This window comes from Xylocopa sonorina, chromosome 1 (genome assembly GCF_050948175.1).
Source record: "Xylocopa sonorina isolate GNS202 chromosome 1, iyXylSono1_principal, whole genome shotgun sequence".
NCBI lineage: Eukaryota > Metazoa > Arthropoda > Insecta > Hymenoptera > Apidae > Xylocopa > Xylocopa sonorina.
Window position 1 is genome coordinate 3,410,986 of NC_135193.1, and position 10,442 is coordinate 3,421,427.

The following is a 10,442-nucleotide window of genomic DNA, read 5'->3' on the forward strand; positions in this document are numbered from 1 at the left end:
CGCCGCACGGAAAGCGTTATCCGTCCTCTTCGGTTAAATTTAAACCTATTCCCTGTCACGTTCACGCGTACGTACGTTTCCACGACACGATCTCCGCCGTTTCGTGTCGCGGAAAAATATTGCCCCCCGCAAATTCTATTTGACGCGTGCAACTGGCTTTTTCTGAATTTACGTCCCTCGTTAAAGTATCTGCCACTTATAACCCGATATCGTTCATCGAGGTACAATATCATAGGTATAGGGGGATGTTATCACGTATCGATACCCAGGACATCCCAACTGCTATGAACAATTGTCTATACTGTGTCACGTATTATTAGTAGAATGGGAGACATAAAATTTCCAAGCGTGTCCTTTGGATTACTTTCGCAATGCTCGATGTCATATCTAATCGAGAATGACCTCAAGGGGTTGGTCGATCCTTTAATATCAGAGGTAATAAAAAACGAATTTATCGATAGCCTAGGGAACTTAATTATTAGGGCACTGGCCGGGGTGGTCGAAGATTCTGGTTGGAATCTCAGTCCAGCGACCGATTGACCCGTTCCTTTTTCCTCGACGATGTCCGTTAGATGAATTCGTCTCTTTTGCTCTTATACTTCCACCCCTAATTTTAGTTACGTTAAAAGAGCCAAGCTACTCGCTTCAGCCTCCACGCGTTTACATCTCCCGCGGGACAACCCTGAAATTGTTGGTCTCGAAGGCGGGGTAGTCGTTCAGAAATTCAACCCCCGCCCGATTTAAATGCATACACTCGCGTTTACGTGTATTCGCATTATCGGCTCCTCGCCGCGCCCACGAGTTCTTCGATCCGAACTTTCGTCGAGCTATAAATATTCCCAGACGCGTGACTCCTTTTGTAATCTCGCTCGTCGACTAACGCGGGACATAGTTTTCGCTCCTGAAACCGGCGTGCGCATCGAAATGACGAATGTCGGATCGCCTGTTTTTTTCAATTGAACACGTCCATGTATTTCCAGCGAATCACTCCGATTTCGAACCTCGTCGATACACCCGGCACTCGACGCGCCGGTTATTCTCGTCTCGATAGTAAAGCGCGACCATTAATTCGAATCTTCAGTCGGGGGTATCAAGCGATCCGCGTTTTCGTCACAAAAGCTTTTATCTTCATTAACTCTCCACCGTGCCGTTTCCACGCTAGATAGAAGAAGATCATAGTCCCGACACGCGAGTACCTCATCAATCATAGGATTCGAATACGATAAATTCACGTCTGTAGCGTTGCACGGAAAAACGCCACGCACCGTGCTCGACATCGTTCCGCGTGACAAATTGTTCGATCGTTTCCTAAATACGAGGGGTAACAGCCCCCTATCGCCTTCGATTGAATCCTCCTCGTAAACATAAATATCCGTTGCGTCTAAAGGGCCTCCTCCATTATCAGCATTAAATTGTAACCCCACAATTCAGATTGCATTTTAATACACGTTGTCTACGCTGCAACCCCCTAACCGGCTGGTGCAACAAACCCCTTATTCGCGCGCGGAATATAGGAAGGTTTTTGAAAGCGCTTTAAATTTCCCTCTTGAGCCTGCGATAAATTCTGCCGCTTTCACGGCTCAAGCAGTAAATTGTAAAACATAGTTTTCCCGCACAAGTGGGTAGACTATTCACTGTTAAACCATCACGAGTGCGGCTGTATTGCGCAACGAGAGATCCAAGGCATCGGTGAGCTAATGTTCCTCTGAAACGATGCGTTTTATTTATTCCTATTTTACTGCCTATTTTCATCGATTCGATATCGAGTTATCCTACGTGAGAGTGTCTTTTAAAACTCGAACCATTGTATTAGCATATTCATTGTATGTTAAATACGAAATGTTTTAATATATGAAACGGCAGTAGTCTTTCTCGATTTGTTCGAATAAATCGATTGCAAACTGCGTAACGGGAACTGTTTCATCTCTGAAATACCCGATGCGTCAGGACACGTGGAATATTACAACCATATTGCTATTAACTCACCACGATTACAATGTGCCCTTGCCTCTTCGCAAAGAGAAAATAGACCTTTCGAGATAGGTGCTGTAATATCATCGTTTCGAGCGTGATCATGCTCGAAACATAAAAACACCAGGGGTGTTTACAGTGCGCTTAAACTTAACTTTGAGAACACGCGACGAGTTCTCGTAAAAAAAAATAAAAAATAGACCGTACGAGCATAGAATGCGTTACGACCACCCGAAGATAAAGGGAGAATGTGACTCCATAGAAATATAAGAATTATTTGTAAATCTAGAAACGATTGGAGAAAAATGCTCGAGGCAAAGAATGTTTATTCTGCTCGAATTAGTAGTACACGTCGAGCATGTTTCAGCCGAAAGGCGCTACGGCTCTAATATATTCCGTAAACCTGGTGTTTTCCAAGAAAATATTCCTAGAACCGGTAGTGACTCATAGAGATTGGCAAGAATAGAAAATTGCTGTTCAACATTATTTATTCGCAGAAAGAACTGCTCTACGTGCACTCGATATTTCATGCAATAAGCGTTTATGAAAGAAGGTATCAACCTACGGACCCTTCTCTCTGCTCCGCAGTCTCTAAAGGGAAAACTCGAGGAACGGATAGATCGAACTCCTCAAAGTTTGATCAATGGTTGGAGGATCTTTAGCAAAGCGTGAAGGCACGAAAAAAATTAGTTACCAAGAAGAACAATGAAGAAGCCGGGCAACAAAAGAGCGAAGGTTCGCCGGCTGAACAAACGAGATTTTCAAATTCCCACGGCACAGGAACAACTTCGTTATTCTTTGACCTTTCGCGAACGATTTTCGTCGGCGTACTTAATTAGACTGCTTTATGCAGACGCAGCTCCGTTCCTCGAGGTATAATTCCCGTGAAAATTGCGTTCGAAAATTGTGTACGCGTAATTCTTACGAAACAACGACGGGATTAAATTCGTTTAAAGAAGTTTTAAGTCCGTTTAGCTTTACAAAACGGCGACAATCATACAAATTGGACGTTATTCACCCCTCGTCGTTCTTCGACAACTCACCCCTACGTAAGGACGTATCTCTCCAGCGTTCTCAGAGAGAAAAAACTGTACTCCATTTTCTTTATCGTTATCGCACCCCTCTTTTAGGGCGCAGTAATCCAACGAATAAAAAGTTCATTCGTTTCACTTATCAATACATCTTCTACCCCGTGCCGTTACGTCCCCGTAAAAGTTATTTCGTGCTGAATTATCTTCCGTTCCACCGCGTTAATTTATCCTCCCCTGTCTTATCACAATTCAGACTCGTGTCATTTTATAACCTTCTCTTCGTGCAGTATAATAACCGCGTGCCCGTGTTTCGTGCTTTCGACGAGGTTCCAACAAAAGAAAACAACCTGCTAGCAATATTTACTTGTTACAGTCGAAATTATCTTTATATCTTTGGGCGAATCAGGAAAGCATACGATTGCGATAAATTTGTACGTTTTCTAGGAAAGACGCGAGACGTAACCGCGATGAAATTCTAATTTCTTCTTACTCTAACGAAACGCTGATTAATTCCATGTTTCCCTCACGTTTCCCTCCCGGTCTTTCAGCTTTCGTCGCTTCCGTCGTAGGTTCGTTGCAAGTACATAAATTACACGCTCTCCCAACATTACTTTTACTCTTTAAAGCGTTGATACATTGAAGAAGACGCGGAGTGTTTTGCCGCTGGTTGCGTACGAGTCCCCCCAGGCTTTATCTATTCGTGGCTTCCGTTTAATAAATTCAGTCGTCCTTTCTGACCACTTTCAAAGCGTATTCAACCAAAAACAAGTCACGATAAATTGACTCGTACGTGACTATTTCTAATTAAGCCAAAATGAACGCGCTTATTTGCACGTATGTGTATGTTATAAATAGAGGTGAATAGAGCTAAGTGTGCATACAGACACTGTGATTTAAATTTTTAAACATTTGTCTGGTTTCCCTCCTAATTTGCTTCCAAAATATCATAATTGGAATAGATTTAGTCATTTATTCTTGTTATTAAGAAGAATTACGTTCCTGTTCGAAGAATCGTTGATCTTGATCACTTAAAAAAAGTAGTGGCAGCAGGAAATTGTTAATCTCCAAAGCGATATATATATTAATACATATTATTGAATATTGAAATGCTTTCTATTTCGTTGGAGTATATTAATTCATTTAGTAACTTTGTGTTGCTCTTCATTATCGCGGCAAATACATATGTAGATCGGTCCCCATATGCTACAACCATGAATATGCAACTCGATAAATTATGGCGGTTGGCGCGTTGAACGTGAAATCTAATTATTAAATTGTCGAGATTAAAATTTGTCCGACGTCAATATTTAGCTCAAAGTTCAATTTAACTTTGAAATATCACTTCGTCGTAGCAGCGTAAAATTGGGGTACAGAAAATAGAATTCATACGACATTCTCATCCAAAAAGTCGTATTCTGTTTTTACCAGGAATTTCTTGTATCACTCTCGCGCGTAATTAAACGAAATTCTTTAACCGGAAACGCAATTAAACTGAACATACAGAGGAACGAATAAATAAACAATCGAGACGAATTACAAAATTTCCAACTCGTAGTTGTATCTACGTCTCACGTAGACGAGAGCGTAAATAGACAAAGCTCACAGACATCAACAGATCATTGTTTCCTACATCATTAAATTGCTCCATGTCGCGATACCAGAGAATCGCAGGGTTAGTTGAGAATTCAATTAAAAACTAAGAATACCTTTTGCCTGTTACGGTTGAACATAATTAAAAAGAAGGAGAGAGGAAACAGGGAAAAACAGGTACAAAATTGTTTCTAAAACTTTCCATAACAATCCTGCGTACTTTTCCATCGATCAGTTCAGCCAATTAAAAACAACGAGAAGCGTGAGACACAGCGTTCTCGAACGCACCGGAATTGCGCGCAACAATAACACCCGCGGGCACCGCGCGCGGAAATTAATTTTCTCGGAAAATGACACATCCTGAAACACAGCATAAGGTGGTACCGCGCAATACAGAAGGATCGACGGTTAAACTCTACGCGAGAGAAGAAGAAAACGAACGATAGAACGGGCGAGCAAAAAGTATTTACAAACACATCGCGACGCACGAAATACGCGGCAGGTTAATCAACGCGGTTTATTTTTCCCGGCGAAGCGTATCGCGCGTGCCAGCTACGTGCCTCTCGCGTACATTGAACCCCCTTACCTTAGCTTCCTTCTGCATTCAGGCAACTGCCAGCCACGTTCATCGGTCGGCGAAACTGCGTTTCCCGGCATGCATGTCAGCTCCGTGATCGCCACCAGCTTCGATCGAATTCCGCGCCGTGAACAGATCCTGCGGATGTCACCTTCTGGTCCTCCGCAGGCGGCAAAATTCAAGCCGACGCCTGGAGACGCGGCGCGGCGCTCACATGGAAACAAATGTAAAAAGAAACTCACAACACTGTTCGCCGGCTTTTCACTGGATCGCGTACTCCCATTGAAATGGCCTCTCCCCCTCGTCTCGCGCGGCGGTGTTCCAAAGGAGGCGAGCGACGATTTGGCGCGCGGGTTAAAATCGCGCAGCGTGGATCGCGACGAGAAAACACCGGCCAGAGAGAGAGAAAGGAGAGAGACAGACGAACAGAGGCAGGGGGAGAGAACCGAGAAAAGGGCGCGCGTGGTAGCACGCCAACCGGCCGACAGGACACACCACGACAGACTGGAAACGAGGGTAGAAAGCGTGGTTGCCTTCGCGACGCCCTCGTGCGTACTCGGCCGGTATCGGCGCGCTTCGTGTGCCGCCGTCTCGTTTGCCGTTCAGGGCCGACGCACTCGGTGTCGCCGCCATTCGGGTCACGTGGCCACGCGAAGGGTGAACGACGCGACGTTCTCCGTCTCTCTTCTACTTTTCATCGATGTTTCCCTGCCTGTTTAACACCCGCCTACGTTAAAAAGGGAAGAGACGAGTGGACTGCGATGTGCGCCGACAACTAAAGGAGAATCGCGTGAACAGATGCAGGTATTTCCAACCTCACGTGTACGTATGCCCGGTTCGTGTGCTTACTCTAGAAAAATTTGAACGTTCGGTTTCGCGCGGTTTCGATATTAAAACATAATGGTGTCGAGGGTAAAATAGTTTCAATTCGAGTATCTTCTTTCGCAATTGGGCATACTCGCCAATAGAGTTATTGTTAATGTGACATCTTCGTGAACGTTCGTACATTGGCACCTTTCGCGACAGTTATTGATAATCCGCAAACCTATGTCATTATGCAAGCGTTGTGCATGCGTTTCAACGCTGTGAACAAGCATGCATGTTTTATCGTCGTATTTTTTTATGGTAACGAATATTACCATATTTCAAAGCGAGAATATTTCGTACACGTTGCTTCGTTGGTCATTAATATTCATCGGGAAATTCACAGTGGCGTCCAAAATATTAATAAAGTGGGAATTATTCGTTTTATTGCTACCAATTCTGACGTGCCTTAAAACATTTAACGTAAAATGAGAAAAAGTTGTTGCTGATAGTCGAAACTGTACCAACAGGCTACGACGGTATCCTTGGAGCGTAGTTGAAGCGAACGTGGGATGTGCCGCCATTTTTCAACGTCAAGAAATCGAGTCATGTATGAGAATTTCAAACACGATGCAGTTAACGTAAGTGCAATTATTCATAATATAATATAGTGCAACGCACGTCACACATTTGACGGATTGAGCGTGTCACATTTTTCGAACATTAGAAGTAGACATAAACTTTTGAAAATTATATACAAATAGATAGTTGAACTTTAAGCACTTCGTTGCATTTCTTGTTAAAAGATAAATGTACATGAAATGTCTACTTCAAACGCTAAGAGTAATGAACTGCACTTGCGAGGGCACTTATCTGGAAAATTGTGAACCGATCGCCTTCAACAACCACGACTTTTACGTTATAAACGGGAAGTCGAGCGAATAACTGCGAGAATATCGTCTGGAATAATTAAAGACAAGGTGTCATCTGGAAGGAAGCTTTTTACCTTCTAAATAGTATCGAGTTACATCGAAACGACATTCTCGTAAAAAGCACTCAAAGCACTTTCGATGAAACCGCCTGTAAACAAGTTATAACCTGCCATTTTCTTGAATACGTACACATGACCGCCGGATTACGAGCGTACTTGAGATTTTTATCCCCCAAAGAACAGCTCTCATAATAATTACAATCTCTTCTAATGGTGAACTACATGTATAGAGGACAAGATATTATACTTCCTACCATTTACCATCGTAACATTAATCTACGATGATTAGCGAGATGCTTCAACCGCATTATTGCGATAAGTTATGTCTCTAATTGTAAAAGCATCTTTCGTAAATGCTTGGCCATGTATTTCTAGTTGCTTCTCTTCCTTTTCTACGTAATTTTATGGCTACTTAAATACGAGATAATACTTTAAGAAACAGAGTTGCCTATGCATACCCGGTACAGAGAAATCACGTCGTGCATTAGGAAACCTGTTCCGTATTAAATTCGTAGCTTTATCGATGTCACGAAATATAATCCTCCGGCGTGCCGTTAGCGAAACTTGCCTGAAACTTCGATGCGACCTCGTTTGCAGTCCATATATGTACGGGCACCCCTTTCGTGACAACAGGGTGGGTACGCGCGAGAGCGTGAGCGCTTGGAAATTTGTCTTGCGACGAAAACTTTTTCAGAACGTAGTCGCGACCCGGATGTCATGTGGCATATAGAGGAAAGCTTGCTCAGTCGCATATCACAGGCCAGGCGAGTTGTGTCGCAGTGTGTCGTACCGCTGTAACGACTGGTTTGCCGATTGCTCAGGGTACGCGTGATTCGTCATTGTGACAGCGTACACGCCAAAGTGTACACGCTGTCGACACGGATTATCGCTGATTAGCCTTGAAGGGTAGAGTGCTATGTCTTGATTCTTTGGGGTGCAGTGGTTCTTCTGTTATATCTATTTCCAATATTTCCTTTTTCTAAAGAACATCCTAAATTGTGTCCGAAATGGTTAAGTGATTTGTTGGTAACGAAGTTTTGCGAACGATGTCATCGTCGTTATCATCCACGATACGCTGACGGGAGTGTTGCATAATAAATGTTTATCACGATTTTACATCCAGTCCGCGAAGGAACGCCTGGCGTGCGGCACGAGGCCAGGTGTTGTAAAGTAAATGCAAAGAATGAGCGCTCGCGATGCCAGCGCGGGAGTCCTCGTTCACGCGAAGTAGCACGGAAGAAGGAACGATTTATGGTCATTAAATAATGTAACGGAATTTATTCCGCCGCCACTGTTCCAGGAACTGGTGGTGTTAAATTTTCGAGGCACGAACGTGTGTCCACGATTGCGATATTAATGGTCGCGGTGTAATAGGGATTCGATAACTGGCCCTCGGCCAACAATCGACTCGGCTCCGCTCCATTGCGAAATTCCGCGGCCGGAGAGATCGCACGCCGAGGCGTTTCGTTTCACGCGTGTTGCGCCTGCTTCAAACATCAGCTTCAAGTTGCGCAATGATTCGAAATTCGACATATCCTTGCTGAAATTGTCATACGAGAAATGCCATTTAAAGAATCATTCTACGCTACAATCTGCGAGTTCAGGAATAATTAATAGTTCGCGCAAACAAGATTCTGTTTGTCCACCTGGTCCATGTTATTCCGATCATACTAAACTTTCAAGTTTCCATGTTTATCTTCGCCATATTTTATAACGATATCTCATTGTGGATATCTTTCTTTTTTAACGCTTTGTTAGCCTTCTACTTTTTACGTTTAAATCATTGCGCACGGTGCTTGGTTTTCACGCGAGCCAAGGGGGTGAAAAAACCAACGCATCGGCGAACGCGATGTTCTGCTTCTTGCCGAGCTCCATTAATGCACCGGCGTTATTTTTCTCAGGTGCTCTGAAAAATTCAGGCACGCCGTGCAACTTGTTCTCCTCGCACGCTGTGCGCTCTGAATAAATTCCTCCCCGCGCCATTAAACAGCTGCGAGGAAAACAACCGAGGCTTCTTCTTTCCACCGTACCAGCTTGCCTCTCTTTTCTCCTCGGGTAACAGAATAATCGTGACAACTGTGCTCCCAGTTCCTAGTTCGCGGTGCCGACCGCGGCAAATATAATTCGTTTAAAGCAGAGGTAACGACTTTCCAGCTTTATTTATGAACCTCGCCAATTTTCGAGGATATAATTTAATCAGTCAGTGTGCATCGTTGCGCCCCTTATATCGAAGAAAATAAATTCCATGAAACGTACATTTTTCAACGTATAACGAAACACCCGGGAGTCAAAATCGCCAAGGTGATGGGTATCAGAAAATTGCATGAACCTTGGCTGACGTCGTCAACGGGTGCCAGGATTGTAATAATTCCATCGTAAATTCGTGGCGACGAGCGCTGGTGGGCGGAAGATCTCAGTCGGGTCGTGGCCGAAATCTCGGCGCTTATCGCGAAACCGGTGGAAACTTTTCATCGAGCCCGGGTCATTGGCCCGCAATCGAGAGATACTTTGCTCGGATAGAGCACGCCATGCATTAAGACCGAATTTAGTCGACGGGGGTGGCGTACGGTTCGGTGCATGCATTCCCAGCCCTCTACCTATGTACGTTCGCGTGACTCCGTTGGCCTGTAATAAGTGAAATTCACGTTCGCCCGGGCCGAAAACTTTGGCTGACAAACTGTACCAGCACGGCAGCCGGGGTCATTCAGCCCGCGAGGCTCCCTTGTTTTGTGACTGTTTAACGATTTCCCAGAGACCTGCTTTTTCGTCGAGCAGCATGCAAACGCGAACGCGGTCGTGAACTATGGATTCGCCACCGGGGCTGCATGCAGGTTCGCGTGTGTTCACCCCTTTCGTACGCCGCGGTCATTGATTCGCCGTTCTGTTTATTCCAAGTACACCAGTTCCCTGATTTATATACGCCGAGTTTTCGTTTCACGTGGATTTTCTTTCTTTCAGAAGATTGAGAATCGTTTCAGTGGAATCCACTAACAAAAAATAGTAATTATGAATGAACGAGGTGATCTCACGCGAATAAATATTCGAACGAACACTATCCACTGATCGAAAAATTTCAACGAAGCCCCATTGAAAGGTAATCTTCCGACCGCGTGAAATGAGATCTCGCAAAATTACGACCACGTAAAAAAGATATCGGAATTATTCTCGTCGCGTGAAAGGTACTCTGCCCTGCTATCGGACTTGACGCATTAAACTCTGATGCAGTTGCAACGCGATAACGATATTTTCAAAATGCTATTGGGAAATTAAATCATCGAGGCTCCCGTAAAGGTTATTAGTGTAACGAAATAATAATACTCTGTACACGGGGGTGGTCGTTGATGCAAAGGGGTTGATATTGGTATCACCATGAGATAGAGCTTGTATGGCACTTTAATGATGAATAATACGGGGATGTGTATTCGTTCTGGTTCCCCTATATTCTCGTTTATGCAAGAAATATTCGCCGATGATGATG

General features: G+C 44.1%; 1 protein-coding gene across 3 annotated transcripts in view; it reads right to left on the reverse strand.

Annotated features, from left to right (window-relative positions):
• The window catches only part of Sk (small conductance calcium-activated potassium channel), a 183,084-nt gene extending 177,813 nt beyond the window's left edge, over nt 1-5,271 (reverse strand). For all 3 annotated transcript variants that reach the window (XM_076897410.1, XM_076897403.1, XM_076897386.1), the window contains exon 1: nt 5,179-5,271. The gene's annotated coding sequence lies outside the window, so the exon portion shown is untranslated. The remainder of the gene's footprint in view (nt 1-5,178) is intronic.
• Nucleotides 5,272-10,442: the final 5,171 nt, after the last annotated feature.